General features: G+C 37.4%; 1 long non-coding RNA gene across 1 annotated transcript in view; it reads right to left on the bottom strand.

Moving 5' to 3' along the window:
- The window catches only part of LOC140529300 (uncharacterized), a 107,167-nt gene extending 89,645 nt beyond the window's left edge, over positions 1-17,522 (bottom strand). The window contains exons 1-2 of the long non-coding RNA XR_011975490.1: positions 17,319-17,522; positions 16,773-16,823 (exon numbers count right to left, since the gene is read on the bottom strand). This is a non-coding gene — a long non-coding RNA (uncharacterized lncRNA). The remainder of the gene's footprint in view (positions 1-16,772; positions 16,824-17,318) is intronic.
- Positions 17,523-18,577: the final 1,055 nt, after the last annotated feature.

Raw genomic sequence — 18,577 nt, 5'->3', positions numbered from 1 at the left:
AACTTTGCTGAAGAGCAAATAGTCATAATAGAAGGTGGGTATGGGGAGACAGTCAGGATGAAGGGGGAAAGATCAGGTCTTTCTGAGATACCCAGTGTAAGGAGGAACCCAAAATCATAAAGCCCTGTGAGTTTTTAAGGTTCTTCTCTGAGTCAGGCAGGACTAGGCGTTGAGGAGAGAAAGGGAGCCCTGGAGCTGGCATGCAGGTCAAAGTTCAGGGACTGGTGATGATTCATGAAAGGGCAGGGGTTGAGAAGGATATGTCTGGGGAAATGGAATCTAGTTGATATTCAAATTCTCCACTAGCAGAAAAAGGGTAAGTTATTGGCCTCTACCCAAAGCTTTATTATGGTCAATTGACTCAGGGGATCTGGGTTTATTGGAATTTCTCCCTTTCTTTACTGGAGGAGAGTCTGTTGAGAACCTTAGATTCTGAAATCAGAGAACATGAGCCCAGCTCTTGGCTATACCACTCATAACTACATGACCTTCATAATATCACCTCAAGTCTCCAGGTCTCCATTTCTTCAATAATGGGTACCCGTCTTTCAGACAAAGCTTGAACATTATTTTCTTTGGTCTTGAAAGAAGGCCTAAGTCACTAAAAACCTTGGGAGCTGTATTTATTCCAAGGGTAAAAAAGGGAAAGTTAACCTAAACCCTGACTGGAAAGTAGGATTTTCTCTCTGCAGTAGGAGTTTTTAAATTCTCTTGAGAGGAAGAGGGAAAAGGACAAGGGGAGATAAGATAAGTAGATGGACTTTCTCTTGACACAACACTTGAGGTTCCTTTCCTCAAACCCAAGGCTATAAGGGAAAACCAACATAAGAGGTGAAATTTAAAGGGAAAAATAGAAAGAAGGAGGAGGAGGAGGAGAAACAAAGGAGGAGAAGAAGGAGGAGGAGGAAGAGGAGGAGGAGGAGAAGAAGAAGAAGAAGAAGAAGAAGAAGAAGAAGAAGAAGGAGAAGGAGAAGAAGAAGAAGGAGGAGAAGGAGAAGAAGAAGAAGGAGGAGAAGGAGAAGAAGAAGAAGGAGGAGAAGGAGAAGAAGAAGAAGGAGGAGAAGGAGAAGAAGAAGAAGGAGGAGAAGGAGAAGAAGAAGAAGGAGGAGAAGGAGAAGAAGAAGAAGGAGGAGAAGGAGAAGAAGAAGAAGAAGAAGAAGAAGAAGAAGGAGAAGAAGAAGAAGGAGAAGAAGGAGAAGAAAGAAGAAACATACATGGAGAAACTGGCAGTCCTTCCTCTGCCCTTACCTCAGTTGGGTACACCTGGCACCCTAATCATGCTTTTTTATTCTGCCTGAGCATCTGCCTGAGGTGGTCTTATTTCTCATGAGTACCTGTGATTGACCCTGCCTTTCCTCTACTACCCCATCTTTTGAATTTCCCTGTGTCACTTTGTTAGCATCAATGAGGGTGAAGGACAGGTTGGGTGGGGGAAGGAGAGTGATCTTTCCTAACCCAGGGCTGCGATACCAACCCACTCTCAGAGATTTTTTGCTTCCTCACTGGGGGAATAATCACAAACCAGTCATGTTTCATAACTACCTTTTCAAGGACAGAATAATCACCAATTTAGGGACTAAAAATCTACTCTATTAGCTCTCAAGTCTAACCTGTTATGACCCCTAGTGGTTACATGTGAAACGATGGGGTTGGACCTAAGAGTCTCTAAGATTCCTTCCAGTTCTAAATATATTGTCCTAAGTATAATACAAGGTTGGAAAGTGACAAATCAAAGGAGAGACCCAGAAAAAGTGTCCTAAATTTGAGGAGAGAGAAAATGCTTTTAGTGCCTGTAATGCTTTACAGAGATGGCCCCTGAACTTAACCTTGAAAGAAGAGAATGCTTCTGAAAGGAAGGGATAAGGTAGGAGTATATTCCAGGTATAATGAATACTCTACACAAATGTGTGAAGACAGAAAATGATATTTTGGGCTCTGTGACATGCTAGGAGTCAAGTTTGGCTGGAATGAGGGGTACATGAAAAGGAATTATATAAATTAGCTCAGGAAATGTAAGTAGAAGCAGACTGTGGAAAGCCCTTAATCCTTGGCTATGGAATTTATATTTTATCCTATAGGCAAGAGAAAGTTAATTAATCGAGGTTTATAAGCACGAGAATGACATGGTCAGTCTTGTTCCTTAGGAAGATAATTTTTGGCAGTAGCATGAAAGCCGGAAGACTAGTTTACAGACTATGACAGTGGTCTGGGTGAGAGGAGATGAGGTCAAGAACTATGATAGTGCCTAGGTAAGCAAGGAAAATGAATGAATAAAAAGAAAAGAAAAGCATTTATAAAATAATTATTATGTGCCAAGCACTGGTCTAGGGATAAAAACACAAGTAACCTATCACTTGCCCTCAAAGAACTTACACTAACAAATGGAGGAAAAACAAATATAAGAAAGTAGTGGCCAGAGAAGAGTGTTTGGGTCTGAGAAGTTTCAGGGATGGTATGAAAACAATTGACATACCCTTTCCACAGAATCAATGGTACTATTGATTTGGTTACTGTTCCCAGAGCAAGAAGTAGACAGGGAGAAGGGGGAGACAGGGAGAAGCTGTTGTATGGATAACAAGGTGATGGTCAGAGTGGCTAAGGTCCTTACCCTCTAAAACTTTGCGAAGATTCTTGTGGGAGCCTAGCTTGGGAGAACATTCAATTCTAAATCATTCTGCCACAAAGGTGGTGGATTTAACTCTTAATCCAATGAGTATAGATGATTATTCTCTGATTCCAACTTCAAAATGTAGATGAATAGAAACATTTCATCTTCTTGACATCAAGACAAGATTTTTGTTCAAGTTTCACTTTTGATTTTCCAGAAATATTGGAATGACTCCATTAACCCTATGAAAGGGAGAATGTTAGGTTTGCCTTCCTGCTCCTTTTCTCTTCATCCCCTCCCATCTCCACCCCCAGGAATTTAGTTGGTTTCTCTCAAAGGTTTACCTCCAAGATTCTGGCTGAATTTTCAAGGTTATACTTTGTCACTTATCTATGTGACAAAGGTTGGGGGAAATGGAGGAGTGGAGAAAGTGTATGTGGATATAATGCACTTATATTCAGACTTACTAAATTTTTTTTGGTTGGTTTTCCACATCACTCTTATTTGATGATTAAATTGTAAAGATTATAAAGAACCAAAATAAGGAATGCCATAAAAAATTGTAACCTTGAAAAAGAAACATGCATATTTACAAAGAAAGCAAGAGATAACAGGTCAACAGCATAGGTGACAAGAGAAGTGAAGATGGCTTCCACCCTATCCTATAAGCCTTTTGGGAAGTAAGGCATGACATGAAAATGGAAAGGTATAGATGAACTGCAATGCGCATTACTGGAGAGAACATCCACATGGATGAGATCAAAGATCTATTTGAGGGCTTTATTATTTACATATCATGAAAACCCATGATGGTTCACTCTCCATTGAGTTCACTTATTGTCTCAAGTCCCAAGAATTTCAAGTTTATGCCTGAAAAGGAGGAGAAAGCCAAAATACTTCAGACAACCAGGGCAACATTTACCTGATTCATGCAAACAACTCTAGACACTCACCCCATAGACACTATTTTTTAATACCTCTTAAGATCATAAGATTTAAAACTGGAAGAACTCTTTTCTTTGACAATCACTCCATCTTATCCCCTCATTTTACAGATGAGAAAATTAAAGTTTAGCTAGAGAGGTCAAGTGACTTGACCTCGGACACATAGCTAGCAGAGGAGAGGACATTAGGGCTTTGCTCAGGGGTGGTGAGTTTAAAAGGTGTTGAAAGTATTTTGGCACCTACAATCAACAAAATTTGGCCTCCAGTTAGAAAAAAAATGAAGAGAAAAAGAAAGAAAAGAAGAAAGACAGAAAGAAAGACTGAAAGAAAAAAGAAAGAAGGAAGGGAGGAAGGAAGGAAGGAAGGAAGGAAGGAAGGAAGGAAGGAAGGAAGGAAGGAAGGAAGGAAGGAAGGAAGGAAGGAAGGAAGGAAGGAGGGAAACAGTCAAAATCAGAAGCCACCAGATATAAGCTCCACTCCAGCCCAGTTCTAATCCTTCCTCCAAATGGTTCTCTGAGGTGGGGATGAGATCAACGTGTGACACGCTTCATGCTTGCTTATATGGGGTGTTTTTGCAATCTGAGCCTAAAGCCTGCTAGTTGCCACTCTCTGGCCTGGAAATATCAGCTGTCTACTACCTTCCAGTACTTCTGGCTTTTACCCTCCTTGTTAGTGAGATGTTTGCCAAAGACTGACAAGAAGAGGTACAACCGTGCTCTCGGGAGGCACCAAACACTGTGTATTTTACAGTTCTTTAATTCTCCCTTATTATCTTCTGATCCTACAACTGAGGTCTTTGACTGCTACTTTCATCATGCTATCAGGCTTCCTTTTGATGCCTAAATTAACACTAATGGGAAGCTCTCAGCTGTTTGCTTACTTACTTTTCTTCCCTGATCAGCCTCTCCCAGTTGAATTGCTCTGCCTTGGTCTATCATTCCTTTTAAAGTTCCAGGTTCGGGGGGGAAAAAAGTCTACCTAGTTCATATTTTGGTTAGTGAATTTGCATCTGGATACTCTGGGGGGCAGGCTAGATGTCTGGACTATCCCCCAATGGACCAGATAAAAATATTAACAATTCTAATTCATTAATTATTGCTTCTTCTCTAGCCTCTCCTCTTCACTCTGGCAGGATAATCCTATAATCTGAACACTGACACCTTGAGGATCAGTGCCAGGATCTGGCATTCAAAGGGCTTCATAATCCGACTCTTTCCTGCTTTTCTAATCTTATTTCATCTTACCCACACTCACCTTGCTATTCTTAGATCCAGTGACACTGGCTTCCTTGCTGTTCCTCAGATAAGGCACTCCATCTCCTGACTCCAGACATGTTCACTGGCTGTCCCCTCTCCTTCATCATCTCTGCCTGCTGGCTCCCCTGGCTTCCTTCAAGTTCCAGATAAAATCCCACCTTCTACAAGATGCCTTTCCTGACTCCCCTTAATGCTAATATTTTTCCTCTGTTAATTTATTCTGTCTACATCATGATTGTACACAATTGTTTTCATGTTGTCTACCCCCATCAGTCTGTGAATCCCTTGAGAGCAGGAACTGGTTTTGTTTTGTTTTTTTTATCTTTTGTTGTATCCTTGAAGCTTTACATGGCACACAATGGGTCCTTAATAAATGCTTGTTGACTGATTAGGCAAGACCAAACAGTAATACTTTCAGCGACCAACTTTACTGAAAGTAAAGTCATCACCACCTACACGATGTCATTGAGTTCCTCAAGAATGTTTTACTGTTTGCAATATATTTTAGCTATTGGCCTGATAAGACCTGAAATTTCACTCTTCTAGATTAATTCCTTTAAATCTTTGTACTGATCAAGAGTGTACTAATAAAATAAAAATAATATTGAAAAGGTTAAGACATTGAGCCAGTTTTAGATACCAATGCCAGGAGGAGTGGGGAAAGTAGAGAAAATGCCCTAACAAACCGTTGAGACCAAAGAGCGAAGATAGTTTTAGGTGGAAGGAGAATGGCTGCTCATTGACTGAGGTTGACCACTAGCCACCCTTTCCCAGGGATAGGGAACTGGGATGAAGCTCAGTCTGTAGGATTCAGATGAGAACACATCTTTCACCATGACTTAGTTCCCCATTTCAAGCACCCACTATGGGTGGGCTATATAGCAGCAGCAACAATGACCCTAGACCACCACAGACACTCATGAACACCCCCCCAACAATGACACAGTGGGAAGAACCAAGGCCAGGCCTTTACACATGCCCAGCTGCACCACACCCTTGCCAAGAATAAAGGATGAGCAAGGACACAACTCATCTCAATTTGAGTTAGTGTCTCCTCTGCATTTCTTCCACTTACTCTCACTACATGGTGCATGTGTCCATGCAATCAGCTGCCACTTGATTCAGCCATTCATGATAGCCCCACACGCTGGCAGCATTCCAGGGAAATTACCCATATATGGTATAATATACTTCTACCCTCTTCTGTCTTGGTTCTCCATAGTTCCCAATTCTAACTACTAGCTAAGTGAAGATAGGAGGGGATTTCTGTGTTTTGCAAATTTTGCCTAGAACCAGACACAATCCTTTCCATTAAACACATAAGGAAACTATGTGAGGTCCCCTGAAAGAATTTTTGTTTTCTTCCTTCACTCCCTAATATACATCTGGGATTCAGGCTAAATTTTAAGCACAGAGGGGCTTACATCAAGGGAACCAGAGCCTACCAGCCCATCAAAATTTATTGGCTATCCAAAGGAACAAAAGACTACAAAGAAATAGGAAGGAAATAAGAACAAGACATGGTCATTACCTTTACAAAGCTTATAGTATATTTTAAAAATTAGTAATATTATATAGTATAGTATATAGCATTATATAGCATAGTATATATTGTCACATAAAAAGTATAGTATATATTATAGAGTATAGTACATATTATATAGTATATTAGTATAGTATATTATATATTATATATACATACATACCTATATATAGTATATTAAAAAAGAATAAATACCCATAGGACAAATTCTTAACTCAATCAAATATTTGTTAAATGTTTTCTATGTGTTAGATACTTTGCTAGGCTCTCAAGATAAAAAGACAAAAAAATGAAACCATGCTTTCCCTCAAGGAGCGTACATTCAAAAGAACAGATATGAGCGTGCATTAATGCAAAGCAAACTATCAATATGGCACAAAAGGGACATGATATCTCAGGAACATAGATTTGGAGATCATTTAGTTCAACCATCTCATTTTACAAGTGAGGAAACTGAGACCTAGATATGTTATGTGACTTGCCCAAGATCACACAGGTATTAAGTAGCAAAATCTAAATTCAAATCCAGGACCTTGGACTCCAAATCCAATGCTCATTTCCATTGTACCATGTTGCCTCTAAAATGTAGTTGCATTTCCCATACAGTTTATGGGCTATTACAGATATGTAGAAACACTAAGAAAACTATACACACAGGTGAATTAGAGGGGCATGAAACAATGCACAATATGAGGTCTAAGGAATCAAAGGTCGTTACAGATTAGAGGATTAGAGAAGACTTCAAGGAGGGGATCACAGTTATGTTTTCAAGGATGGGTAGTAATTCAACAGGTGACGGAGAAAAAGAACATTCCAGGCATGGGAAACAGTATGTGAAAAAAGCACAGTGGCAGAGAGCGTAGGGATGTGTTCAGGGGACAGGGGACAGTACAGCTTGACTGAAGTATTTAATGACGATGGCTTAGATTAGACAGATAAGGTATTTATTAGATGGTACAGTAAATACAGCACTGAACCCAGAGTCAGAAAGACCTGAGTTCAAATCCAGCCTTGGACACAAAGCAGCTGTCTGACCCTGGGCAAGTCATTTAATTTCACTCAATCTCAGTTTCTTCCTCTGTAACATGGGGATAATAATAGCCTCTACCCCACAAGGTTGCTGTGAAGATCAAATCAGTTAACTCAAATACATAAAGCACTTTGCAAACCTTAAAATGCTGTTTAAATGCTAACTATTATGTGTCAGGCATTATGCTAAATTAGAATGATCTGTGTTCCTCCTTTGTTTTCGAAGAAGACCATGACATCAGAGAAATGATGACATGACTTGCACTTGACTTTGTTTTGAGGGAGGGAGGGCTGTGCAAGGTCACCAGCCCCACTTCTCCTCCTGATAAAGATGAGAGAATGGATGTGATACTGTGGAGGTAGAACAAAGAGGGCCTAGCAATTAATTGGATATGAGAGGTGATGAAATGAGAAGAATCAAAGACAAAGCAATTCAATAAACATTTATTAAGTACTTACTCTGTATAAGAAATTCACTGTGTAAAAACTTCTAGTTCGTGTGATCAACAAATGGAGGACCAAGACTTTTCTCTGATGTTCATGACCTCTCAAGCCGCTCTAAAACAGAAATTATGAGCCAAACTATGGTGGCTTCAGCTGTCTCCATAGGGTACCAAAAACCCCAAAGAAAGTAAAAACTCTGTGAAATAATACCTAATTCATAATCACTCAGCATCCCTTCTCCCACTTCCCAGTAGCAAGACTGTACTAGCCACCCAACTCACAGCCTTGCAATAGAATTTAAACCATCTCTCTCTCTCTTCAATGCCTGAAGATCCAAGCTTCAAACTGCAGAAATGTTCTGAGGCCATGATATCCAATGCCACAAGAGCATTCTGAGCAGCAACAGAGACCTGCAGAAGAGCAGAGGAACAGAGGAAATGGAGCAGGGCATCATGGGAAAAGGGTAAGGAAAGGATTCCACATTTGCAGTGTGAAGAGTTTAGCCTCCAGCCTGAGCCATTTCTGTTCTCTGTCCCACCCCACTCCCCAAAAACGTCACTTTGGGGCAGAAGCTTAGCCAGATGAACCATAAATTACTCTATATGGGAGAATGTTGAGATGTTTTGGGATCTAATCCCATGGAAACCACCATCAGAGGGGATGGAGTTAGAAAATGAGCAAAAGAAGAAAATAAAGGAAAAAACCTGAAATTATAAAAGATCTCAGTAGAAAGAAAACTCAAAGACGGTGGGGATAACAATAGTGAAGATATTAAGACTGCTCAACACTGTGCCTGGTACATAGTAGGCTTAATAAAGTTTATTGATTGATTAGCAGAAAAAAACTCTAGCTTCTAGAGTTAGTAAAGAAGTTCAGGTATCTATGAATGAAAACTGCAAAGCAAAGGAAAATTATTCAACACCTGATGTGACAAAGGAGTCTACAGATTTTAAGGAGAGCATGGAACCACAACACATTTTTCCTGCATAGTTTAGAAGATAAATTAGTACTGTGAAAGCAGAATTTATGGCCCACACAGCAGAAATAACTTGAAGAATAGAAAAACTTGAATTGGTGATGGTAAGACTCACCAAAGAAACAAGGGAGTAGATAAATGATCTGCAATGCAAATACATGGAAGTAAAGGACAATCTGGAAGAAGAGAAGCCAAAAAACAAGAACATTCAAAGAAATCATGTTCTCTATAAAGCAAAGCAAATTGATCTTAAAGACAGACTGCATAGAGATAACCTAAGGATTATAGGTATCCCAGAAGTATAAGTAAAAAAAAAAAATCCTGAACACCATAATACAAGAAAGAATACAAGAAAATTGCCCAGATTCAAACACATAAAACAAAGTGCTAATTGAAAGAATCCATAGATCATTTCTAGGAACAAAAAACAAAAACCCAAGGCTGCAAACTACAGGACATATAGTGGTTAAATTTAACAATTCAATTAAGTAATGACAAATTCTTCAAGCTACCAGACTTCAAATACAAATGAAAAGAAATTTTAATACCACAAGATTATTCTACACCTACCAGAAAATGCAAGAGAAAATGAAAAGATCAACGGAGTTCAAGATTCAGCATAAAGTAGTCTACCATACGTAAAGGAAAACTGATAGATGTTCAATAATAAAGAGGTACTTAAAACATTCTTAGAAAGAAAACCAAACTTAAAGAGATGATTAACTTGTCAAACATGCAGGACAAAAGAAATAAAGGAGTAAATGAATATAGTAACCAAGTACAGCACCAGCAACAGAGTGACAACAGAGAAATCAGTACAAGTATTCTTTCTAAAAGTCTACAAGGGGACAGGTGAATGTAGAAGTTAGATGAAGATAATGGTGGAGAGGTAGACTGGAGCATCACGAACTAAATTTCACAGCACCCTGCTTACAGATGAATCAATGTTTTTGTGGGACTGAATTCCAAAATGAACGGTAAAAGGAAGGAAGAGGGATGGAGGGGGATAGAAGAGAGTTTGTAAAGTGGCTTGGTCAACTAGGACTAGGAATGAGGGGAAGGTGATTTGGAAAAAAAGCATGGAGTGAAATAGGTGAGGTGAGCAGGAAGATGGGAAACGAGGAAAGAAAAAGGCCTTATTTTGGTAGTGAGAGGGAGTTTCATTGATGAATGCTCTTGTGGATAAAGAGAGGTGTTCTGTGAAAGGAGGTAAAAATTTTATGCTGCATGTTATCTACAGGGATTTGGGGCTTGAAAAGATCACTCATCTTGCCTTAAGAGGGAAAAACTGGAACTCTAGGGGAATAAGAGAGTATAGACACAGGGAAAAGATTTTGAGGCAAATGGAGAAGAAAACTGACTGGGGAAAACATAGGTCATTGGTGGACTACATAATCAGGGATGTGGGGAGGGTCTTGCCACAGGGCAGTGTTCTCTCTATCACCAGCAGGAATGGGCATTTTTCTAGAAGGGAAACAGAATGGAAAACAGGAGTCAATGGGCAAGCTCTACAAAACAGTGACAGAAACTGCTCAAAAGAGAGAGACCAAAATAGGTATTTTGGAATATTTGATTAACAATTTTTAAAAACTAGAGAAAAAATTTAAAATCTCCAATTGAACACCAAGCTGGAAATTCTAAAAATCAAAGGAAAGATTAATGTGTAAAATTGAAAGTAAAAAAACCATTGAGCTAATAAATAAAACTAAAAGTTGTTTTTATGTAAAAAACCAATAAAACATAAACCGTTGATTAATTTGATTTTTTAAATTATTTTTTAGTTTCTTAAAAATTGTTAAGAATTTTTTAATTTTTCAATTGCCAGATTATCAGAAATGAAAAAGGTGAATGTACCACCAATGAAGATGAAATTAAATCAATTATTAGGAGCTATTTTGCACAATTATATGCCAATAAATCTGACAATTTAAGTGAAATGGATGAATGTTTGTAAAAACAGGAATTGGCCAGATTAACAGAAGAGAAAATAAAGTACTTAAATAACCCAATCTTAGAAAAAGAAATTGAATAAGCCATCAATGAGCTCCCTAAGAAAAAAATTCCCAGGACCAGATGGATTAACAAATGAATTCAACCAGACACTTAAAGAATAATTAAGACTAATCTACATAAACTAGTTGGAAAAACAGGTAAAAAAGGAGTCCTACCAAATTTCTTTTTATGGCACAGATATGGTGCTGAAAACCAAACGAGGGAGAGCCAAAACAGAGAATGAAAGCTATAGACCAATTTCCCTAATAAATATTGAGGGTAAATTTTTAAATAAAACACTAGAAAGGATATTATAGCAATATATCACAAAGATTATACCAAGTGGGGTTTATACCAGGAATTCAGGGCTGGCTCAGTATTAGAAAAACTATCAGTATAATTGACCATATCAATAATAGAAACAAAAATCATATGATTGCTTCAATAGCTTCAGAAAAAGATTTTGACAAAATACAACAATCATAACTATTAAAATATTAGAAAGCATAGAAATAAATGGATAAATGATCAGCAGTATCTATCTAAAACCATCAGCAAGTACTATCTGTATGGTTATAAGCTAGAAACCTTCCCAATTAGATAAGGGGTGAAGCAAGGATACCCATCATTACCACTCTTATTCAATATTGTTCTAGAAATGTTAGTTGCAGAAATTAGACAAATGTATATATATGTATATATATATATAGCATGTATATATACATACAGCATGTGTGTGTGTGTATGTGTGTGTGTGTGTGTGTGTGTATATCTCAATTATTTTTGTGGTGGCAAAAATGAAGGGATACTCATCAGTTGGAGAATGGCTGAGCAAGTTGTGGTAAAGATGGTGATAGAATATAGTTTCTTCATCTGTAAAATGAGCTGGAGAAGGAAGTAGCAAACCATTCCAGCATCTTTGCCAAGTTAAACTTCAAACAGGATCACAAAGAGTCTGACATGACAGAACAGTTTCAGAAAAACTTAGTACTACTTATATGAACTGGTACACAATGGAGTAAGCAGAATCAGAAGAACATTGTACACAGCAATAGCAACATTATACAGTGATCAGCTGTGAATGACTTGGTTATTGTGATCAATACAACAATCCAAAACAATTCCTAAGGGCTTATGATGAAAATTGCTATCAACCCCCAGAGAAAGAACTGATGCAGTCTGACTGCAGAACGAAACACAATTTTTAATTTTACTTTTCTTGCTTTTTTTGCAACATGGCTAACCTGTGAGAGAAATTATTATTGGACAATCAATTATTGGGGAGATGCAAGGATTTTTTCCCATTCTATCTCCTTATTCTATACTAGGTCAAATCAGCATCTGAAGGGCATTGCTGATAATGAGATTGGATTAACTTTTTCCCTCAATTTTGTTTCTACTCAAGTAGGGAAGCTCATTGTATTTTACTCAGGATTGGATAGGAGGTCTTTTGTCTAGATTGCACAAAGCTGGAGGTGATCTAGAAACAAGAGTGATAATTCATGTCCTCCAGGCCCTTATTATAATATTCATTCTTCTCATTAACTGTTAACCAATCAGAGTTGATTGCCACCCCCAAGAATACCTACTTTTCCAAAAGAATATAAACACTGAGTATGTTCCATGAGGAGTATTTGGCATTCACAAATGCCACTGATCCCTTTTATTAATCACTCACTAGTATAATTAATAAAATGATTAACTACTCAGGAACTATGTCTCTTGAACTTTTTATGTATCACATATGAAATTATGCTTTACTTGATTTCACATGTGTAATTGATATCACATTTCTGGCTTATACAATGGGTGAGGGAAGTGTGAGAGGGAGGAAAAGAACTCAGAACTCAAAATTTAAAAAAAAAATGAATGTAAAAAATAAGCAATAAACTTTGGGGGGAAAGAAAATTAAAAACATGAGAAATCTTCTCTGGAAAGGAGTACAAAAATAAAAATTTTTTAAAAATCCTAATAAATAGCAGGAGTTTAAGGGGATGAAAGGAAGGGGAAATCTACTGTACTAACAGAAAAAAAGAGGGAAAGAATTAAATAACAAGATAAAAACAGAAAATAAAAGGGAAGTAATAAGCAAAACTCCAAAGGCATTCTCTTTGGAGTAACAAATGGAATGGAGGAAATTGGGAGTGAGGAGAAGAGAATCATTGCTAATGAGACTGAATTTATTGTGTTTGCAGTGAAAGAGGGGGAAATATAACTTGGGGGAACCCCTTAACATTCTCATAATTTAACTCCCATAATAACTTCTCATAATAAAAACTCATAATTTTGATTGTAAATGAATTAAACAATTCAATAAAACAAAAGTGAGGGACAAATTAGAAAGTAAAACAAAACCTCATAATCTGTTGCTTTCAAGAAACATTAAAAAAAAAAAAAAGACGGGGAGTGGAGCCAAGATGGCAGAGTAGAAGGACAGATCTGCTCCTCTCATAGCCCATAAAATACTTGTAAAAAATAACACTAAACAAATTCTAGAGCAGCAGAAGCCAGATAAAAGACAGAGTGAAAGAGATTTCTAGCCCAAGATGGCTTAGAAGGCCAGCAGGAAAGGTCTATGATACTGGGCTCGTAGTGGAGCACAGACCAGTTTTGGCTGTGCAGCACAGTATGGACAGAACTGAAGCAGGTTTCAGGGTGCAGAATCATGGGCAGCAGCTGCAGTTTCCAGACTTCTCAACCCACGAATGCCAAAGATAGCTTCAAAGGTCAGTGAGAAAACTCTTTCACCTGGGTGAGAAGGGAGCAGGGTCCAGCCCTAGGCCTGGGCCCAGGGCGGCGTCAGCCACTGAAGCAGCAGCATTCATTTTTGGAGCCTTCAGCCGAAAGGCTGTAGGGGAATTGTGCAGCTGATCTGGGTCTCAGACCTGAGTGGTGGCAATGGGGTAAGGAAGAGTTCTGGTGTGGTGGAGCTGATGGAGACTCTGGAAGGAGAATTCTACTCACAAATGCTGGGTAGAAAAGCTTGTGTTTGCTTCCAGATCAGAGTGCAGGCCAGGAGAGGAGTAACTCTTCTCCCCTGATTGGGCCACCTTGGAGGAACTGAGAACTTACAGATCCTTAAAGTATACCCTCCACTTGACAAAGGATTCAAAAGTCAACAGGCTAGGGAAATGCCCAAAAAGGGGGAAAAAATAAGACTGTAGACGGTTACTTTCTTGGTGAATAGGAATTTTCTTCCATCCTTTCTGATAAGGAAGAACAAAGCATACCATCAGAGGAAGACATAAAAGTTCAAGGTTTTTGCATTCAAAACCTACAAAAAAAATATGCAGTGGTCTCAGGCCATGGAAGAGCTCAAAAAGGATTTTGAAAATCCAGGAATAGAGGAGAAGGAAAAATTGGGAAGAGAAATGAGAGTGATGCAAGAAAATCATGAAGAGCGAGGGAACAGCTTGCTAAAGAACACCCCCAAAAATGCTGAAGAAAATAACACCTTTAAAAATAGGCTTACTCAACTGGCAAAAAAGGTCCAAAAAACCAATGAGGAGAAGAATGCCCTAAAAAGCAGGATAAGCCAAATGGAAAAGGAGGTTCAAAAGCTCACTGAAGAAAATAGTTCTTTCAAAATTAGAATGGAGCAAATAGAAGCTAATGACTTTATGAGAAACCAAGAAATTACAAAACAAAACCAAAAGAATGAAAAAATAGAAGACAATGTGAAATATCTCATTGAAAAAAACAACTGATCTGGAAAATAGATCCAGGAGACACAATTTAAAGATTATGGGACTACCTGAAAGCCATGATCAAAAAAGAGCCTAGACATCATCTTTCATGAAATTATCAAGGAAAACTGCCCTGAGATTCTAGAACCAAAGGGTAAAATAAATATTGAAAAAAATCCATGAATTACCTCCTGAAAGAGATCCAAAAAGAAAAGCTCCTAGGAATACTGTAGCCTAATTTCAGAGTTCCCAGCTCAAGGATAAAATATTGCAAGCAGCCGGAAAGAAACAATTCGAGTATTGTGGAAATATAATCAGGATAACATAAGATCTAGCAGCTTCTACATTAAGGGATCGAAGGGCTTGGAAAAGATATTCCAGAAGTCAAAGGAACTAGGATTAAAACCAAGAATCACCTACCCAGCAAAACTGAGTATAATACTTCAGGGGAAAAAATGGTCTTTCAATGAAATTGAGGACTTTCAAGCATTCTTGATGAAAAGACCAGAGCTGAAAAGAAAATTTGACTTTCAAACACAAGAATGAAGAGAAGCATGGAAAGGTAAACAGCAAAGAGAAGTCATAAGGGACTTACTAAAGTTGAACTGTTTACATTCCTACATGGAAAGACAATATTTGTAACTCTTGAAACTTTTCAGTATCTGGGTAGTGGGTGGGATTACACACACAAACACACGCACACACACACACACATACAGGGACAGAAAGCACAGAGCAAATTGAATAGGATGGGATCATATCTTAAAAAAATGAAATTAAGCGGTGAGAGAGAAATATATTGGGAGGAGAAAGGGAGAAATGGAATGGGGCAAATTATCTCTCATAAGAGAGGCAAGCAAAAGACTTTTTAGTGGAGGGAAAAAGAAGGGAGGTGAGAGAAAAACATGAAGTTTGCTCTCATCACATTCCACTAAAGGAAGGAATAAAACGCACACTCATTTTGGTATGAAAACCTATGTTACAATACAGGAAAGTGGGGGAGAAGGGGATAAACAGGGTGGGGGGATGATGGAAGGGAGGGCAATGGGAGGAGGGAGCAATTTGAAGTCAACACTCTTGGGGAGGGACAGGATCAAAAGAGAGAACAGAAGCAATGGGGGGCAGGATAGGATGGAGGAAAATAGAGTTAGTCTTACACAACACGACTATCACGGAAGTCATCTGCAAAATTACACAGATATGGCCTATATTGAATTGCTTGCCTTCCCAAAGGGAATGGGTGGGGAGGGAGGGATGAAGAGAAGTTGGAACTCAAAGTTTTAGGAACAACTGTTGAGTACTGTTTCTTGCTACTAAGAAATAAGAAATACAGGTAAGGGGGTATAGAAAGTTATCTGGCCCTACAGGACAAAAGAGAAGATGGGGACAAGGGAAGAGAGGGATAATAGAAGAGAAGGCAGATTGGTGATAGGGGCAATCAGAATGCTCAGTGTTTTGGGGTGGGGGGAGGGGACAAATGGGGAGAAAATTTGGAACCCAAAATTTTGTGGAAATAAATGTTAAAAGTTAAATAAATAAATTTTTTTTAAAAAAAAAGAAATAAATGAGAAAAAAAAGAAATGAATGTTGAAAACTAAAAATAAATAAATTTTAAAAAAACAAAGACATACATTAAATATAACTGAAGAGCTAGAAAACATTTTTCCTATCTATGAAGTGAATACAAAAAAGCAAGAGTTGCAATCATACCACCTGACAAAAATAAATCATAAATACTCAAAAACTAAATAAGAAAATCACATAATATTGAAAGGAAACACAGACAACAAACCAATTTTGGCATTAAATATATATGCTCCAAATATCTTAGCATCTAAATTCATAAGAAAAACATTAACTGAACTACCACAATGTATAAACAATAATACAATATGAAAGGAAACTAAAATGTCCCTCTCTAAGTTTTGAATAAATCTAATAGAAAGATAAGCAAAAGGAAAAACATATACAGCTCTCAAATACCTAGAGAAACTAGAATTAAAAAAACATACATTTTTTCTAAATGGGATTGCAGAAGAATATACATATTTTTTTCAGCATCCCTTCATACTTTTACAAAAATTCATGTTGTAAACAAATGTAAAAAGAAAGTAATAGTAATACATCTTTTACAAACCATAACATAATAAAAACAGGCATTGGTTCAGGAACCACAATAGACACAGAACAAGTGGAGACTTAGTAGTGAAATCTTAGATAATAAGTGGGTTAAAGACCAAATCATGGAAACAATAACTAGATGAAAGAAAATTATAATAATGAAACAACATACCCAAATTTCTTAGATGCAGCTAAAGCAGTCTTCAAGGGAAAAATCATATCCCTATAAACATACATTAACAAAACCGAAAAAGAGAAGATTAATGAGCTAAGCGTGCATTTTAAAAGTCAGAGAACCAACAAATAAACCTAAATTATGCACAAAGAGAAGATATTAACTTAGAGAAGAAATAAACTGGAAACAAAAAACCCACAGATACAATAAATAAAACTAAACGGTGATTCTTTTAAAGTACTAATAAATTTGATAAACCTTTAGTTAATCTAATTAAAAAGAAGAGGGCAGAAATCAATAAAATAGCCAATAAGAAAGGTAAAATCACAACTAACCAGAAGAAATAAAAAGAATAATGAGAACCTATTATGCATAGTTATATGTAAACAAAACTGAGAATACAAAAGAAAATATAAAATACCTAAATTGTCAAAAGACCAGATAGAGATATTAAATAACCCAGTGCCAGAAAAGAAAGGCACTGTGAGATTAAAACAACACTAGAGGAAAAGAAAAAAAAACAAAGCAAAAATGGTAACTAACCTTAGGGAATTTACATTAAGATTTCAAACTTGGGACCTAGGTGAAATAATAATGTTGCTGACAGAAATAGTGAGGTTAGGAGGAGTAACAGGTTAATAATTAAAAACAATCCCACTTTGAGACATGCTGAGGTTGAAGTGTCAACAATCTATCCAAACAGAGATATTTCAAATGTCCTAAGTATATGTGTCTACAATAGAAATTCTACCCATTCAGAACATGGCAAAGGGAAGCCATGCTGTCTTCAGGTTCCAAGGAAATGTAGAGTTCTGGAAAAAGGCCTTGCTTGTTTGTGCCTGTCTGTAGGTAGAAGGAAGAAGGCAGAGAACTATGAAAGCCAGCTATTGAAGAGAACCAGTCACACCATAAGCTGGTTAGGTTCTCCTCTGAGAGTATGGCCCTGAGGCTTTACTTCATTGATTGGATTTTGAAATGCATGTGATTTGTTTTTTGGTATTGTTTTGTTTTTTAGGTTTTTAGCTATGATATGCTCTTATTTTGCTTAAGTCAGTTATTATCCCAAGAACATCATAGCCAAATTCCAGAGCTCCCAGGAGAAAGTATTGCAAGCAGCCAAAGGAAATAACTCAAATATCATGGAGCTACAGTCGGGATTACATAGTATTTGGCAGCTTCCACATTAAAGAACCAGAGGTCTTGGAATATGATTTAGCAGAAGTCAAAGGAGTTAGGATTACAAACAAGAATCACCTACCCAGAAAAATTGAATATAATCTTTCAGGGGGTAAATGGATTTTTAATGAAATAGAGAACTTTCAAGCATTTCTAATTAAAGACCAGAACTGAATTAAAAAGTTGACCTCCAAATACAAGATTCAAGGGAAACATAAAAAGGCAAAAAAAGAAACAAGAGAAAACATAAGAAATCCAATAAGGTTATACTGCTTATATTTCTCTATGGCAAAATAATACTTGCAAATCTTAACTTTATTACTATAAGAGCAATTAGAAGGAATATAAGTAGACAATGGGTGTGGATATAAGGTAACTTTGATGGGATAATAGCCCAAAACACCCGATAAAGGGGAGAGAAAGAAAACTGCACTGGAAGGAGAGGAGAGATTAAATGAGGATTACTATCCCACATACAAGAGACACGAAAAATCATTTATACCAGAGGAGAAGATGGGGGGAGGCAAAGTTTAAACATTACTCTCATCAAAATTGGCTCAAAGAGGTAATAGCATACACACTCAGCTGGACATAAAAACCTATTTTCACCAATAAGGAAATAAAAA

This window comes from Notamacropus eugenii, chromosome 2 (genome assembly GCF_028372415.1).
Source record: "Notamacropus eugenii isolate mMacEug1 chromosome 2, mMacEug1.pri_v2, whole genome shotgun sequence".
Taxonomy (NCBI): domain Eukaryota; kingdom Metazoa; phylum Chordata; class Mammalia; order Diprotodontia; family Macropodidae; genus Notamacropus; species Notamacropus eugenii.
Note: the sequence above shows the minus strand (reverse complement) of the source record. Positions and strands in the feature narration are given on the sequence as shown.